This window comes from Trachypithecus francoisi, unplaced genomic scaffold, assembly GCF_009764315.1.
Source record: "Trachypithecus francoisi isolate TF-2019V2 unplaced genomic scaffold, Tfra_2.0 Lachesis_group18, whole genome shotgun sequence".
Lineage (NCBI taxonomy): Eukaryota > Metazoa > Chordata > Mammalia > Primates > Cercopithecidae > Trachypithecus > Trachypithecus francoisi.
Genome location: NW_022681463.1, coordinates 18353318 through 18372213, shown reverse-complemented (window position 1 = coordinate 18372213; position 18896 = coordinate 18353318). Strand labels below are relative to the sequence as shown.

At 39.3% G+C, this 18896-nt stretch overlaps 1 long non-coding RNA gene across 1 annotated transcript in view; it reads right to left on the bottom strand.

The window, feature by feature from the left end:
- Positions 1-18896, bottom strand: part of LOC117063385 — a 32138-nt gene that overhangs the window by 3424 nt on the left and 9818 nt on the right. Inside the window, exon 2 of the long non-coding RNA XR_004428893.1 lies at positions 10945-11046. This is a non-coding gene — a long non-coding RNA (uncharacterized LOC117063385). The remainder of the gene's footprint in view (positions 1-10944; positions 11047-18896) is intronic.

Here is an 18896-nt window from a genome sequence, read left to right as displayed (position 1 = left end):
AACTGGGCAAGTACATCGTCATGGAAATAATTCTCTGAAGAGCAGATTTAAAGATTTGTGTTGGGAAAGACTAAAGGTGACTCTTTCTCAGGTCCCTAAAGCAGGGGCAGAGCTCTTAGGCTGTCCAAAAAATTCACTTATTTTTTTCTTCTGCATTTAACAGTTTTACAACCACACTTTTAAAAAAGCATTTAGCGTGATTTATCTGAAATTATTTTTCTATCAGTTTTATATGTTTCTATCTTTTCATAGGCTTATTTTTTATCTTTTTAAATGAGTTTTAATTTTTAATGAACAAATGATGTTTGCCTCACTAGAGTGTAAGCTCTATGGGGAAAAACCTTTCTCCACTATATTCTCAGCAACAAATACATAGCAGAACATCAATAAATATGTGTTAAATAAATAACTTTTCAGAACCACCTACTATGAGTAATAATATCATTAAAATAAAAGTGTTTACTGGATTCTTACTCTACGATTGATACATTCTGAGGATTTTACATGGATTCTTTCATGCAATGCTCACAAAACTCTATAAGATAGGGATGGTTATTATTATAGTTTTACCAGGTGAGAAAATAGAGGACCAGAGAAAAACAGGTATGAGACAAGTTACAGACAGGAACCGGCAGACTAGTCTGCAACCAAAGGCAATTTAACTCCAGGATCAGTTAAACCATTACCCTCTACTGCCTTTGAGGTCGGAGACACAAGGAAGGAAAGTAATCAATATGACAAAAAAAAAAGTGGAGTCCATCCCAGAATACTCCAGGGTTTGATTATGTTTATATAGGTAGCCCTCACTGTATATGAGTCCACTTTGCGTGAATTTCAGTCATCATGGTTTAGTTGAATAATGTCAGTGCCCCAACAACTTAGGTGTTTTGTTGTTGTTGTTGTTGTTTGAGACAGAGTCTCACTCTGTCCTCCTGGAGTGCAGTGGCATGATCTCAGCTCACTGCAACCTCTGCCTCTTGGGTTCAAGTGATTGTCCTGCCTCAACCTCCTGAGTAACTGGGAGTACAGGCATGCACCACCATGTCTGGGTAATTTTTGGATTTTTGGTAGAGACATAGTTCCACCATGTTGGCCAGGCTGGCCTTGAATTCTTGACCTTAAGTGATCCACCCGCCTCGGCCTCCCAAAGTGCTGGGATTATAGGTGTGAGCCACCGTACCCACCCAACATCTTCATTTAAATTTTAGTTCCCATGGTAGATTGTGAATAATGGCATGAAGTACACATTTTGCTGCAAACTCTTCACTCCTTAAATCACTTTGTAAATAACAGATGTACATCGTGATCGGTAACCAACCTAACCACTTCTTTCATAGTGTACTGGTGATTGGTCGCTGTTGCATTTGTTATTTGTTCAGTTTCCGCACAGACAACAAAGCATGTAGTTGTGTTGCTTCTTTGTCTCCCAGCGATAGACCCATGTGACATTTTATAAAAATAGGCAATCAAGACAGGGAATTGGCCAACAAAGCTGTCCAACAAAAAATGAAAATTGATAGCATTGGATGTGAAATTCAAATCTAACATAAATGGATTCATAGAAGCAATAGCCAGCCATAGGAATGTTGATGCTGCTGCCATTGAGAGACTCAGTATGCAGCCAGAGGAGCTTAGTGAAGGTGGGCTTATCAACCTAAACAGGGAAATGGTTGTGAAGAAAAAAATGAAGATGTCGTAGAGGAAGTGAAGCTGGTAAGAACTTCACATTAAAGGAATTCTCAGAGACACTTCAAGACATTGAAGACACAAAGAATACAATGCTGCAAGCTGATCCAAATTTAGAAAGGAGTATGACAATTGGATGAAGCACTGAGAAGATGCTGGCTCCATGTTGTAAGTTTTATGATGAGAAGAAGCTAAGCACTGCCTATTCTCTCTTTTTCTATGGAAATTAACTTTTATTTCTATAACATATAAAAGGTATAATTAGGACTTAGATAAAACCAATAATCTGCACACATAAACAAGAATTATGTGAAATTAGGTTATTTATATATCTGTTTAAACCAGAGGGAGGAGGAGGAACAGGATGAGGTCCAGTAGGCCCACCGTTAAGTTCTCCTTAGCTTCTGTGTTCAGTGAAGGTAGCTTGCCAGGCAGTGCCCCAGGATGACAGTGTGGGAAAGGGAAGTGGGGAGTGGGGGAGGAGTGATGGTGAGGAGTTGTGAGGCTTCTGGGCACAGCTGTGCCGGAGGCACTTGAGGGGAAGCATGCCTGAGATAGAAACAGTCTTGTCCACACCCAGCAGGTGGGACTTGTCAGTGGGGGATGAGCCAAGGATCTTTGCAGCTCCCAGTTGGCACTCCTTAACATGCTTATCTAATGCGGTCCAGGAGTAGGCAGGGATGAGAGGTCAGTCCACAGAAGGGAAATCGAAGGGAGCAGCCGCCACAGGTGCCTTGCCCAATGCTGGCAGTTATGTGCACAAGGGCTGTGGCTGAACGGTGCTGACAGCAGAGCTCACAGAACTCCTGCATTTCAAGTTTCAGATACATTCTGGGAAGGGCGAACTGGTGTAGGAGTCACATAATACCCAGAGGGGTGCCGATAATCCAAAAAACTTAGCAAAACACCTTTCGTGCCTATGATCCAGGCTTCAGGGAGCCAAGAAGAAAGCCCAAAGGCCTGCCTAGGCCTGCAGGGCTCACGTCCACTGGGAATCCTTCCCAAAGCCTCTCCTGACACTTGTTTTTTGTTTGTTTGGTTGGTTTTTGGTTTTTGGTTTTTTTGAGACAAAGTCTCGCTCTGCCCAGACTGGAGTGCAGTGGCGCAATCTCGCCTCACTACAGCCTCCGCCACCCGGGTTCCAGAGATTCTCGTGCCCAACCCCGTGAGTAGCTGGGATTACAGGCGCGCGCTACTGAACCGGTGAATTTTTGTACTGTAGAGCTGGGACTTCACCACGTTGGCCAGGCTGGTCTCGACCTCCCGGCTTCAAACCATCCGCCCGACTCTGCCTCCCAAAATGCTGGGATTACAGGCGTGGGCCACCGCACCCGGGCCATAGTTTTGTTCTGCCATCTTGAGAACAAGCTGTCGTAGTTATTTCGTGGCTGAAATGGGATCTGCTCATGATTCACCGTCATTCCGGGAATGATCACAAACATTTTCCTAGGACCTTCGGATCCCACTTCATCTGTTTCACAGGAGACGACAGCTAGCTCCTGCCGTGTGTGAGCCTTCCCTACCAGACCCCGGCCATCATGGGGCAGACACCGTGGTCATAAACTGTAAACTTGGTTCCCTGAGGTTGGATCTAAGTTTGTCAGTATAACTTTCTCCTTCACGAGATAAATCAGTTGGATCAGTGAAGATAAGACAGTTGGATGATTTGCTCTTTTTCCGCTTTCTAGCTGTAAGAAGAAATGTCTTCTGATTTTCTTCTTTTCCCAAGTATATACAGTAAGTGGAGCAGGGGCCCCAATCCATTCCTTTTTTTAATCCTTGATTATATGACATCTTACTGTGACACTTTAAGGGAAGGACTATACCTAAAAGTCCTCCAGGCCCTCCACTTCTCCTAGCCGGTTATGTGGCGGTTGGGCTGCAAAATCGAAAACGGAAGGGAAGTCCTTCAGGTCCTCCACTTCTCCCAGCTCGTTATCGGCGGATTGGGCAGCAGCACCGGAAACGGAAGCAGCTGCATCTGTGGTCGAGTGCAGGCTGGATACTGAATTGGGTCTTCCTGTTTCTGAATATGTAGCCTGGGATCTTATTTTCTTTCCTTCTTCTTTTCACTATCACTCTCCTCATCAAAGTTCAGACTATCTGAGATACTATTGTTTTTGGAAAAATCTTCTGAAGATCTGGCTTGGAAGCAGTATCCGCGGTGTCTTCCCCATCAACACTCTCTTCGGTATTTTCTCCCAGAACAAGGGAGCTGACTGGAAGAACATGAAATTTGGTTTCCAAATCTTGAGCATCTGGCTTCAGGACAGCAGCTAGGCCATATTGCCATAAAGCGACATTGCTGTGGGAGTAAGGGAATCCACCAAAGGAGTGCGCTCCTCATTGGCCTTTGGCTTCACCCAACTTAGCCTGGCTTCTGGATTTGGCTGCACCATGAATGGCTGAAGGTGCTTTTTTCTCTGCTCCTTCTTGAGTAGTGCTTTCTGATTATCCAGCACCAGCTGTTAAAGTTTCATCATCTCATCATGAAAGACCCTGTCCCCACTGGAACCAAGCTGGCAGCGCCAGGCGTCCATGCCCACCACTGTTTAAGTGGCAACCATTTCCCCACTCCTAGCTGCCCGTGGCTCTAAACTACTCTTATGAGCTTGTTGACCGGGCGTGGTGGCTCACGCCTGTAATCCCATCACTTAGGGAGGCCGAAGCAGGCGGATCAGGAGGTCAAGAGATCGAGATCATCCTGGCCAACGTCGTGAAACCCCGTCTCTACTAAAAATACAAAAATTAACTGGACATGGTGGTGTGCGCCTGTAGTCACAGCTACTCAGGAGGCTGAGGCAGGAGAATCGCTTGAACCCAGGAGGCAGAGGTTGCAGTGAGTTGAGATCATGCTATTGCACTCCAGCCTAGTGACAGAATGAGACTCCATCTCAAAAAAAAAAAAAAAGAAAAAAAATAGCATGTTTGGAGAGTCTAGCAGGGGAGCGCAGCTACTCCTATACCTTTGATCGAAGACTGGTCCTCTTCTCTGGGGAATGGACGTCCTCTTCCACGGAGTGCGCACTTATTGAGGGACACACATAAAGCGGTGAGGGAAGAAGAGCACACACGCCTAGCTAGCCAGGTCACCGAATCAACCCTGGCGATCAATAGGGTAACAGACGTCTCAGCCAGATCGCTCTCATATCCTAAAGCACTCTTAATAAATTTTTTACAAATAATGAAATACTTTCATCCTCAGTGTTTGTTTTCTAGTACACTAAATATTAATTTTACTATTTTCATCATTTTTAGTACATTTACAAACTCGACAAATGTTTTCACAAAAAATTTTTAAAGGTTACAGAAAGAATTTTCACATTGACTATTAAAACCATTTTGCATGGTTTCAGCTTACATCTGCAAAGTAGGGACAACTACTATTCAAAATAACTTCATGAGTAAATAGTAAACGTCTTTGAACTATGAACCACAAGTTTAGATGGGTCAAAGTATTGCTATCTTCTTGCAATATGTGTCAAGGGAAAGGCTTTAAGAGTCTAGCTAGCTTACAAGTCCCATGGGAAAAGCTGATTCCATGAGAACAGGAAGGTGTAAGGAGAAAAGGGCTGGCTTTTGAGAAGCAAGAATCTGAATTATATATTGGCTTATCAACTCTATAGTCTTGAGCACTCATTCAGTAGCTGAGACTTTTGTATCATCTGTAAAATTCAGAGTAATACAGTTTTTGCAGGATAGTTCCATGTATGAGAAAAAATATGCAGGCGTGTGTATACATGTGATGTGGCAGAGATCACTTCAAAGGGCAGCCTGCTGTTTTGGATGACTGTGGACATCCCCATGGAGGGCATGGCCAGGTCTGCATGGTTAAGGTGAGGCTAATAGCTGGGGCTAGCTATGTGGCATCTTGGATTTTCTAATAAAAATTTTAAATATTCCAGAAAAGATTTGCAAACTCTGCAGTTTCTTTTCACATATACTTGTTTCTCTGATTCCACATTCATAGAAAACCTACCTTAGCTTCTCTGTTTCTCTTTTTGTTTGAGTACAGTACAAAGAGAATCAAATTTTAATAACTACTATTATGTGTTTACATATAATGAGGCTATTTCCGTGTTCACACAGATGGTCTCAAATAAGTAAATGTTATTACAACTAGTTCTCATAAATATGGAGCTTCTCTACTAGTTTCTTTGATCTCTAGCAATAAAATATTGTTATTTTGATATTCATTTTTGTAATAAACTTTTATACTATGCTGGAAATTTGCTAGAAATGTAAATTGGTTATGTTTCTTTTGTAGGAGAGTCAGAAGAAGAGTTTTTTTTTTTTACATTGAGCATGCTCCTGCCTGGAGTCTGCATAAATATATTTGGGTTGGTGGTTTGTTAGCTGGGATCTGAAAGACAGTTGAGGGATGCGAGAGTTGTCCTTGGAGAGAGTCTTGGCTTCTGCTTGTCTCTCCAGCTTGAATCTTACTACTTCTCCACACATTTTCCTCTAAACACCCTGAGTTAGGGGTCTATTTTCCTGAAGCTCATGTTTTTCCTCATCTCTGTACCTTAAAATAATGTAATAGTACAAGAAAGAGATGTGACGGACCCAACTCAGGTAGTGCCAGAGTGGATGAAGAGCAGGTCTCATTGGGAAAGAAGTTAATGAACCAGATCCAAGTGCCCTGGATCCACATGTAAATTCCTTACCAACATAAGAAGACCTATTGATATCTGCCCCTGTATGCAACTGCCTATCATTTTCTCCCACCAGCCATAGGAACCGTGAACTTTAAGCACCCTCTACCCCCTGTAATCTGCCACTTGTTCTATATTCACCTTTACCTGGTCTATTAGCCTGATACAATTTTCTTCCCAATTTTGCCTCCTTTAGTTCCCAGAGAAAACTTGTTGCTTTATCTGACTCTGGTGGACTGAGTATTTGTGCCCCACCCCTCCAAATTCGTAGTTAAAGACTAATGCTCAGTGTGGTAGTATCTGAGGGTGGAACTTTTGGAAGGTAATTGTGTCATGAGAATGGAGCCCTCATGAATGGGATTAGTGTCCTTATATAAGACACAAGAGAGATGATCTCCCTCTTGACTATGTGAGGATACAGCAAGAAGCAGCCATCTACAAACTAGGAAGAGAGCCCTCACCAGACACAGGCTCTGCTGGCACCGTGGTCTTGGAAATCCTGGCCTCCAAAACTGTGAAAAATATAATTTGTTGTTTAACGCACACAGTCTATGTTTGTTTGTTTGTTTGTTTGTTTTTTCATTATAGCAGCCCAAATTGACTAAGACATAGACCTCCCTTGGTAGAATTAAGCACTTTTGCCAGTTGTTCAAAAAGTCCCTTAAGTATACTTCTGCTAAGATATAATATGTATAAAATATAACATATATATTATTTTGTTGTTGGCATCAGAGTTACTGTTATGGAAATAACTGTTTTTATTTAAGAAAATAACACTGAAAAACTGAAGTTAACAAAAAGTAAGGCCTCAGAGGGATGAGTTAGTAGGAACACAGAGTTAGATTAAAGAACTGTGTCCCCGGAAAGTCAGTATGGAGCTGGGAGAAGACAGAAGAGAGAGAAATTGGTAGCAAGCTGAAGATATATAAAGAACATGGGGGAAATTACCAGAAGGTAGAAATTGCCGGAATCATTGAGAGACTTAAGAAGAGAGAAATCTAATATTCAGCTTAATGTCTTCTCCCATATCGTTATGAGACAAAATCCTCTCGTGCCATTACTCCAACTTATCCCCAGTGAAAGTCCACTTCCCATGGTGGCATCAAGAGAGTGGAATTTTGAGGTGTAAAGGAGAAAGATCTGTAGCCTGTGTTTCAGTTGCCATCAAGACAGAGAAAAAGGGACAGGGATCAAATAAAACACATAGTAGAGAAAAAGAATTCTAAAGACAGAGGGTCACCATGTCGACAAGGAAATTTAGAAAAAGAAATCCTTCCTTCATTCCAGATCCCTGCCTCTACTCCCCACTGTGAACCACGTACAGTGCCAGTAATTTTCCCACCTGTAAATTTAGAGGGATAAACTAGATGGTCCCTCAGGGCCCCTTATGCTTTAATATTCTATGAATCTATAAAGCTTTGCACTGAACTAGAGGAAAATGATAAAAGTTGTATCCTATTGTAGAAAAATGTTTGGTGATATGAATTAACTTGATTAGGCACAGGAGATGATATAAATAATGACAGTCATTTAACACCTAAGTAAGAAAAAGAAAAAATTAAGAGAAGTATTCTCAGGGCACCCAAAAATGGCTTGTTTAGATTCTTCTGGCAGCTTTGTAGCATCTGTTCTAAAAATTATGATGTGTTTTGAAATTACTACGTGAGTGCATATACAATGTGTGTCAGACATTTATGTAATTATGTTCTTTAAAAAAAATAGTTCCAGTATCTGTTGGATACAAACATGCTGATATAAGCAAAAATCAATTCCCCATTCTCTCCAAACCTGGCAATTTAAAGATAGTTAACATAGGCTGTCAGGTAACAATTAATAATAAAGGATTGATCCAATCAATTGATTAAAATGCAATTATGTGGAAGGAAAATATTAAATTATTTCTATTTATCCACCAGAAGCAATTATCTGATTGTGTTTAAGTAACTCCAGTTACAAAAAGCTACTATTTGGAAGAAGAGGAGTAAATGTATTGGTTAGGTCTACCCATATAAATGCTGGAAGGTCTGTCTGTTTTGCAATGGAGAGACTACGGAAGGAGGGAGGGGAAACTGTTGAAATTTCTAAAATGAGCAGATATTGATGTGACTAAGTCAATTTTCCATTAGTCATTTATTAACTTCATGCATACAGAATTAGTGGCATACTGTGCAAAGTTCTGGCTCCAATGCTTATTGTTTGTATGATCTTAGTTACTTAGCACACACACATATGTGTGTATTACTTTGGTTAGAAAATTTTGTCAAAAGAAGGGAATTAGAGAAGGTATTAATTATGTAAGAAATAAGCAAGTGTTCTTTGTTGTAATATTGGGAAGAAAATTGAAGGATTTAGAGGCAATACAACATAATTGTAGAACGGGTATAGGCACCCTGGGAACAAGAAAGGACCTGCTATGTATTTATTGCCTACTATATTCCAGACATTGGAATAGGCCCATTACCTGTGGCAACTCATAGAAACTAACATTCTAAGTAGTTATTATTATTTCCATCTTACAAGTAAAGGTATTGAGGGCTCAGGGATGCCAAGTTAATTAGCTAAGATCACAGAGCTGGCAAATGGGTAAGTCATGATCAGGCTCAAGCCTGTAGACAACAAACTTATGGCCTTTGCACTGCTGCATGGCAGTTCTGTCATGATTAGGCATGGAGCTTGTAGCCACTAAGACTAGATATCTGAAGCAGCATTTCTTAAACTTTTGGGTCTCAGGACTATTTTACATTCATAAAAAAAGTACTGAGGACTTAAAAGAGCTTTGTTTAATGTGACTAATATTATCACTGCATAGCATTTTAGAAATTAAAATGGAAAAAAATTCAAATTATTATTTTAAAATAAGAATTATAAACCCATTACACAGTGGCACAAATAATATATATTTATAAAAAATAAGACTTACCAAAGCAATAAATACTAGTTAGAAGAGTGGCATTGTTTTACAGTTTTTGCAAACCTCCTTAATGTTTGCCTTACTAGAGGATAGATGGACTCTAATTCAGTAATTTGGATATGTTGTTTTAGTTGAAATACACGGGAAAAAAAGGAGTATATTTTGGAGTCATTTCAGATAATTCTGGACATTCTTCTTTGATACAACACCAACACTCAACACATGGTAATTTCTTAAATATTAGTTGCAATGTGGAATATCTGAAATGTTTCATGTCTTTAAGTTAAAATTTTTGCCTATCTTCATTTGGAATAGATCTTTATCCTTGTTTGACATTTTATTCTTATGCAATATTCATTTGGAACCTATTGGTTTATTAAGTTAAACAGTTTCCTAATATTGACACATGTCATTATTCAATGCAAACAAAATAACATTTGCTAATATTACCCCAAATCTCATCAAAAAAAGCCTTTAAAAGTTGGGAAGCTGACAAACTCATGAGACAGATATAAATTTTCCATAATTCTAATTTTCACATGAAAGCTTGAACTCTATTACTGGAAACAAATGTTGCCAGTTGTGTTCCCTGAAAGGACAGGTGCATTTTGTTGATTTTCCAAAACTCTTGGCCAAATGCAGAAGTCTGAAAATCACAGTTTGTTTATTAGTCACTCTTTCAAAAGGAAATAATGTTCCATGAAAAAAGCAGCTAGTTCGGCATGCAACTCAAGTAATTGCACAAGTGCGTTTGCACAAGACAGCTATGGATTGAAGAATACAGGAATGCTTTACACATACTCCCCATTTTGTCACACACAACCTTAAAAGCATGTTCATTTCAGAATCTAGATGTTTTAAGAATTAATAATAAATTTTACTGCTTCATTAGGAACATTTTGAGTGAGACTGAAATATTCCTTTTTTGCTGTAAGTATGTGGAGGTGAAGAAAGTGATGACTATTAGCATAGCTTGATACCAATGCCTTGGTTTGTGCTATGGGACCAGCAGTTAGACCCACCATTACATTTGCATCAGCAGGGTCAATGATAAACAGTGAGAAGAACAAAACACATTTTTAGTAGTATTACAAAAATAGCTTTGACATCTTGGAATCCTCAAAAGAATCCAGAGGACCTTCAGAGATATGCAGATCACACTTCGAAAGCCAGAGTCTAAAGGATTATCTTAATGATTATATAATTTAAAAATGTCAAACTGATGCTCAGATAAATTTGCTAAGCAAAAGCCTTAAATGTGTATGACTTAATTAAATAGAAAACCTATGTTTTACAGCATTTAACGTTTGCAGGGAGTATATATAACGTTTGCAGGGAGTATAATATTGTTATTATTATTATTATTTGAGCTGGAGTCTTGCTCTGTCTCCCAAGCTAGAGTGCAGTGGCAAGATCTCAACTCACTGCAACCTCCACCTCTCATGTTGAAGTGATTCTCGTGCCTCACCCTCCCAAGTAGCTGAGACTACAGGCATGTGCCATCACGCCAGGCTAATTTTTGAATTTTTTTTAGTAGAGACAGGGTTTCACCGTGTTGGCCAGGCTGGTCTTGAACTCCTGACCTCAATTGATCCTCCCACCTCAGCCTCCCAAGGTACTGGGATTGCAGGCGTGAGCCACCATGCCCAGCATATGTTCTATTTTAAAATGATTAATGGGAGGAAAATTTACCTTCAGAGAAAGACCCAACAGTTTGTCACATCAGCCCTGTTAAAGTTTCTGAACTTCTTGGTGAAAGCAAATTTTATACAATCCTTCAGTATTAGGAAAGGTCTACAAAAGGAAGAGGAAAAAGTGGGAATGACGGGGAGAAAATAAAGGAGGAGATGAGGTGTTGAGTAGGTGACACACTGGTTGAACTTGCCTTCTTTACATTACTCCAAACAACTCCTTCCAGGTGACGAGAATCTGCAAAATTGTGGAGGATTCCCTTTTACCATGATGTATTAGTAAGTTCTCTTATTGCTATAAAGAAATACCTAAGACAGGGTAATTTATAAAGAGAAAAGGTTTCATTGGCTCACAGTTTCACAGGTTGTACAGGAAGCATGGCAGCATCAGCTTGACTTCTGGGGAGGCCTCAGGAACCTTACAATAGTGGCAGAAGGCAAAGGGAGAGTGGCACTTCACATGACTGGAGCAGGAGGAAGAAAGAGAAGGAGGAGGTGCTTCACACCAGATCTCATGACAACTTACTGTTGTGATGACAGCACCAACAGAATGTATTAAGTAATGAGAAATCACCCTGATGATCCAATCACCTCCCAACAGGCCCCACCTCTGACACTGGAGATTACAGTTCAACATGAGATTTGGGTGGGGGCACAGATATAAATCATATCACATGGATTTCCATTTAGCATTGTCATAAATAGATTTGTTTCCTTAAAATTAAATATTTGAGGTACTACTATATATTTTAAAATACACAATCTGGATAGTAATGTGTACAGATAACAAGAAGCCAGCATCGATTTAATGTTCACCATATATGGGTCATACTTCTTAAACTGAGCAGAGACCCAAGTCAGCTGGGCTGAGACACCTGAACTACATGGGTTTATAGATTTCTACATTTTACTCATACAACAATAAGTACTAAGAAAACTTGCGAACAAAGCATTTTTATTTTGTAGAAAAGCAGCTTAACCGATGGTTAAAACTGTAGCCCCTGAAACAGACTTGCTTGAGTTTCAACTCCACTTCCACCATTTACTATGTATGTGACCTTGGGTGAGTCCTGTAATCTCCCTGTGGTTCAATTCAGTTCCTTCTATGATATGGATATCAAGATAATAATTTCTAATTCATAGAGTTATTATAAGGGTTAAATGAGTGAATATATGGGAAGTGCTTACAAGCAAGCACTACAAGGAGTTTGTTCTCATTGTCATCAACATCATAATCAGTATCATCATTATATGGTTTAGCAGCTTTTCTCACTTTTTAAATAAAATGTCTCTACTGTAGTAAACTCCAAGCCAAGTAGTGAATTAAGCACACATACCGCTTTTTAGAAGGAAACTTAATCCTTGTGAATTCTGCTTACTTGAGATCCCTCTGTCATTCAAGGGCATTTTACATGAGTTTTCATGGGATTCTTTGATCTATTGCTGAAGATGAGAGTTCCATTCAAAAGCTTCCAATTGCACTTCATCCACGTTCCTATTCTCAAAGACAACATAACAGCAGTTTCCATGTTGAAATTTTTTTCCACATGCACTCAATTAGAATGGGGTATCTCCTTATTCAGTTTTCATTTTTATTTGTTTTTCTAATCTTCCACAAGCTCTATTTAACCAAATAACCCACAAGATTTTCTTTTTTACTCTTTTTTCACAATTTCTCTCCTGACTTCCATTCTTTGTGCAGATTTGAAACTAATGATTGTCAGTTGGAATAAACAAAACTTCCCTAAGCATCTCCTTTTCAACCCACATACTCTGCTCCATTCTTTACTAGGCAAGTGCAGCCTCAGGGTAGGTGATTTTTGCTTTATGCATCAATGCTTATTTGAGTTAGCTTGGAGCTCACAGGGATTTTGGTTATTTGGAGATATTTTGTACCTCAGCACACAGAAGGAATATTGTTGGCAAGGGAAGTTGTGGAATGACCTAGAAATTCCTTTTTGTCATGAAGCAGGACCCTAAAGCTGAAAAGCATTTCTTCATGCTGGAGAGAAAGACACACAGAGACACAAAATGAACATCACCACCAATAACAACTGCCTGTGTCAATGCAAACAAGATCCAGAAATCAACCAGTTGAGGAATTAACTAGCCACACAGTCATTACCTTATATCGCAACAAGCTCAGGGCAAATTAGGATTCCTAAAACAGGATCCTGCTTGTCCCAAATGAAATCTCCATACACTATATTCCACCATCTCTTTTGGTTTAGGGTTCCCTTAGAATCTTTTCTAAGCAGAGTAAATTAGGAAGGTGTTGTTTTTCTAACATGCAGTCTTTAATAGACACTACATTTCTTTTTACAAAGGACTCTTATGGATGGAAAATTTTTTGAAACAGTTATCTGTGGGTTAAGTGAATTATAAGGTAGGTTAGGAACTGCACCTCATCGGTGAAAAAAAAATTATACACATTCACTAATTTTGCCAGTTTGGTTCATATTCATTGGAAGACTCATATTTTATAGAAAGAGATTGTGTAAACAACCCATCCTCATGTTGCCTTTCGCAGCAATTATATTTGACTAAGAAGGCATTTCAAGCTTTCCATTCTTTGAGGCACTTTTATATCTAATAAGGTTCTCTGCCCTCTAGTGGTTGTTTTGTTTGTGGCATTGGTGTCAAGGTAACGTACGATTAGAAAGCAAAATTTTGCCTAAGGATTTTTTTTTTTTTGAGACGGAGTCTTGCTCTTTCGCCCGGGCTGGAGTGCAGTGGCTGGATCTCAACTCACTGCAAGCTCCGCCTCCCGGGTTTACGCCATTCTCCTGCCTCAGCCTCCGGAGTAGCTGGGACTACAGGCACCCGCCACCTCGCCCGGCTAGTTTTTTGTATTTTTAGTAGAGACGGGGTTTCACCGTGTTCGCCAGGATGGTCTCGATCTCCTGACCTCGTGATCCGCCCGTCTCGGCCTCCCAAAGTGCTGGGATTACAGGCTTGAGCCACCGCGCCCGGCCTGCCTAAGGATTTTTAAAGGAGTGGTTGTGCTCTCAATTTAACATTTAAAGTGGTTTCTGGAGGGCCATTATGATGCCAAGGGATTCTAGGATGACTTTACCTCATGTTGCACAAAGATAGGTGTAAACCTCTACTTTATTTTTCAACCTATTTCTCTGTGCTGGGGAATCTGTTTCATTTAGGCTACACATTACTGTTTATTATAATAATTCATTATTTCTATTTGAAAGTTAAAAGAGAAGAGTTTATGTATGGCCTTAAACTCTGGCTGCTGGAGCAAAGGTTTAAAATTCAGTCCTCCGAAAAGAGGAAAATGAATCCCCTCAATTTTGAAGGCTAGAGGTACATCCATATGGTGTTTTGTGGGGCCCATCTTCCCGTCTTCAAGTCCGAGGAACTCTGTGGGAATCTGGTAATACTCATGCTTGGGCTTTGAAAAAGCCAAGGTGATTTGGAAAATATGTTCTGAGACGTAACAGCTGCAGCTGCATGATCAAAGGCAGATTTATTTTGGCACAGCTGCCAGGCCCTCGTTGTGCCTTCTGTAAATTTTAATTCCTGGTAATTATTGGAAGTGACACCAACTCTTGTTAATTAACCCCTTTGACACAAACAGAAGGTGTGCTTCCTCCAGAGGAAGAGATCATGGTGTGGCTCTCTCACCCCCTTATTCATCAGCCCTCGGAAGATTAAGATGATCGGGTGGAATGGTTTGGAACTGCTATTTCATATTAATCTAAGAAGCTATGCTATCCATTACTTATATGATGATAGGAGAAAGGAACAGTTCTAAATAGGCAACTAGAATGAAGAAGAGATATCAAGTGTTACAGAATATGCCCAGTGCGGTTACAGCATGACTTCAGATTACCTTTTCTACAATTCTTATGTCATATTCTCAAAAGATTATTGTTTTAAATATTTATATTGTGGAATAAATTATATATGTGTTGTGTGTATGTGTGTGCATAGTTTAAAAGAATAATGAGAAAATAAATACCCTTGTACCCACTGCCTTTATGAGGTAATGCCAAACTGTTTTCCAAATTGATGTGTAAATGTTCTTTCCTAACAGCTCTGTAAAAAGAGTTTACTGCACCTCACTGCCTCAGCAATACTTTGTATTATCCAGATTTTAAATATGTACCAACCTGATAGACATGAAATGGCGGTTCTCTGTTGCTCAATCTTGCGTGTCCCTGAATTCTAATGAGTTTAAGCAACTTTTCATGTATCTATAGATCTATTTTTACCTATAGTTTCCACTGAACCATTTGTCTTTTTATTCATTTGTAAAAGTCCTTTATATCTCCTAGATATGTAAGGTCAGGGGTTTATATTGCAAATATCTTCTCCTGGTTTAAGGCTTGTCTTTTTGCTCTCCTTACGCTATATTTTGATGAATAGAAGTTCTTAATGCTTTCATGGAGTTGAATTTATCAATAATTTGTTTGTGGTTTATGCTGTTGATGGCTTGTTTAAAAAATCCTTTTTCCTCTAGATTCTTAAAATAGTGTCCTATGCCATCTAAAGTGTTACTGCACTCTTTTGTATCTGTGGTAAAGCAGGCTGACTGTCCACCAAGTGCTTGTGCCCCTTCTCTTCAGAAGACAGAATTGTCAGGAAGAAGCTGCTCAGTCAGTGATTGGTTAACCCTTGTTTGCATCTAGATGGGATCACGTGACCAGTTCTTGTTAATGGAATGCGAGTAGATGTGATGTTGTGCTTATATAAGAAGTGCATAAATTCTCTCCTTCCCCATCCACAAAGATGCAAATACTCTGGGATCCTAGGATCTGATGAAGCCACAAGTGGAAGGAACCTAGATGCCTGAATGACTATGTGTGGGTAAATAGCCCACTACTATAAACTGAATGTTTGTGTTCCTCCGAAATTTATATTTTAAATCCTAACTCTCAATACGATGGTATTAAGAAGTGGGGCCTTTGGAAAGTGATTAGGTCATAAGGGCAGAGTCCTCTTGAATGGGATTAGTGCCCTGATAAAAGAGACCCCAGAAAGAACAGCAAGAAGATAACTTTCTATGAACTAAGAAGCAGGTCTTCACCAGAATTCGACCATGCTGGCACCCTGATCCCAGACTTCCAGTCTCCAAAACTGTGAGAAATAAATTTCTGTTATTCATAAGCCATCTATTCCATGGTAGTTTGTTGCAGCAACCTTACCTAAGACACCTGCCAACCAGGAACACCCATATTCAGCAGCCACTTGAGCCAAAAAAAGCAAGGATTTCTATTGTGTTAGCCACTAAATTTTTGGCTATTTTATTTCATCATGTAGTATTACCCTAACCAATGTGGAAATTGGTATCTGCAAGTGAAGGCTACCTTAACAAATTCTAAAATATGTGGCATTGACATAGTGGATGGGTGATAGAAAGCAAGGAAAAAGATAAAGCAAGACAGAAATATGGAGAGCTCTGTTATGCAGTAACATAAAATGGTGCCTACTGTAATTTTGAAAGCAGATCAAATGCCTCGTAGATATGTAGCTCTGCAGGAAGTAGTTGCAAAGAGCTAAAAATGTTACTATGTGTTGGTTTCTACTCACTCTTATCTCAAGTTATATAAAGAAAAAGATGAGTCCAAGCAAGAAGTGGTTGTCTTGAGAGCAGAGATAGAAAGGAGTGGAGAAAGTCCAGAAATTTAGAGGTTCAAGGATTGGCAAAGCTATTTCTGTACCCTAAACCATGATTTAAAAATTAGAATGAAAAAATACTTAGAGCAAGAAAGACTCATTAGGAATTCTCAGTTACACAAAAGGATTAGGCCTTGTGGCAAAGATCAAATTAAGGTTTTTTCTTTCCAACTCAAGGTTATTTTATGAGATGGCCTCAAGCTATCTGCCATTACATTGAGAAAGCCAATGGTGAGATACAGGGAGCAAAAAGCAAAGACATAAATCGAATTGAGAATTATGTCGAGGGAAGAATGAATGTAGTTATTCATACATGGGGTTTACTGAAATTGAATAGATGAGAAGTCTACCGTGTCCCTGGGAATTATATTGTTGAATAAATGACAATCTGGCTTTAAAATGTCTGTGATTATAAAATAGTCCTCATGCCTCCAAACGGGCCCCAGCAGCAAGAAGTTGGCCTTGAACATCCAGCCCTCTCAAGGAGGGCAGACCCCTCAAAGCTCATTTCAGATGGGGTCTGAGGCAGCGGGGCTCTCCACATGTAGTCCCCAGGCCAGCAGCATCACAATCAATCAGGAAAATGTTAGAAATGCTCATTACCCAGACTTACTGGGTGAGGAACTCGAGGGATAGGGCCCAGCCATGTGTGCTGTAAGCCCTTCAGGTGATTCCAATGCTTGCTCAAAGCTTGAAACTGCCTTAGAGGAGAAAAAAATAAGAATCTCTGAGAGAGTGGAGAAGTGTGGAAAGGAAGTTTCTCCTAGAAAACAGACTTAAGTCTCATGAAGGAACTTCCTCTGTAGCCAGGGAAAGGAGTCTTCCTAATGCCTATATGGCAGGATTTTGAAATTCATTTGATTATTGTCTCCTATTTTTTTCTTTCTTTTCTGAAGGATATTTTATATTGCAGTTACCTTTAATCTGCATTTTCTTTATGCTTTGAGGTTGGGGACAGTAGCCACATAATTTGTCTTTTAGTCCCTAAATAGCCATTTAATAATATCTACAACTGGACCAATGGAGAGAACAGGGACCAGTGATTGCCATTGGAACAGAAGAAGAGGGTGATGAAAAAGAAGCATCTGAGGTGCTGGGCAGTGGAGGAGCCAAAAGTTGAAAGGAGTTTAGGTCCCTGAATCATTGTGTGGACAAAAGCTACCTTCTGACCAGGAACACCTACACTGATTTAGAAAAACTAATAATAAATTTTTATTGTGTTGAGACACCAAAATGTTAGAGTTTATATTCTTATCAGTACTATGTAGTACCATTTAGGTTATCAATCCTCTGAGAATTAATTGTGTAAAAGCTGTGATATGGGAATCTATATTTCCATATGAATGGTCAGCCCTTCCAGCACTATTTCTTGTTAAGCAATGCTTTCCACACATACCTGCAGTGACTACTCTATCATAAATCAAATTTCCAAATCCATGAGGATCTGCTCCTAGGCTTTCTATTACCTCACAGTGTTTAGTTTTCATAACCCCATACCAACACTGCACAGCTGTAAATTCACATAACTTTGTAGTAGAGCTTGATTACCTTCACCTAATTATGTTCTTCGACATTTCTTGGCTATTTCTGTCTTTTACAACTTTTGTATTTTTTTCTGCCTTTCAGCCTTATATACTTTTGCCATTTCAATTTCTGGGCAGGATAGAGTAATAGGCATAGATCCTGAAAACTACAAAAAAGTTTCTGAAAGAAATTAAAGAATGCCTGAATAAATGGAAAGATATACCATGTTTGTGAGTCAGAAGACTAAATATTGCTAGGGTACTGTTCCTTCTCACTTGACCTGTTGGTTAAATGCAATCTCAGCCAAAATGTCAGCACATTCTTTGGAGAAATTAACAAAATGATTCTAATATGTATATGGAGAGCCAAAGGACATAGACTATTCAAAACAAATTATAAAGAGAACAAAGCTGGAAGATGTTAAGTAATTTCATGACTTACCATAAGGCTACAGTAGTGAGTGAGATGTTAGACTAAAAATAGATATATTAAACAATAGAACAGAATAGACAGTTAATAAATAAATAGACTCTTATAGACCATTAATTTTTCACAAAAATGGCTAGGTAATTCAGTGAGAAACAAATAATGTAAATTGTTGTGGTAACAATTTGATATCCATATGCCAGATAAGGGCCTTTGACACTTAACTCACACCATGCAAAAAATCAACCTGAAATCAATAATTAAATGTAAGGGCTGATTAAATATAATTCAATGTAAAAGCTAAAACTGTAAGATTTCTAGAAGAAAACAATGGAAAATATTTGTGACCATTGACTAGGCAAAGAGATT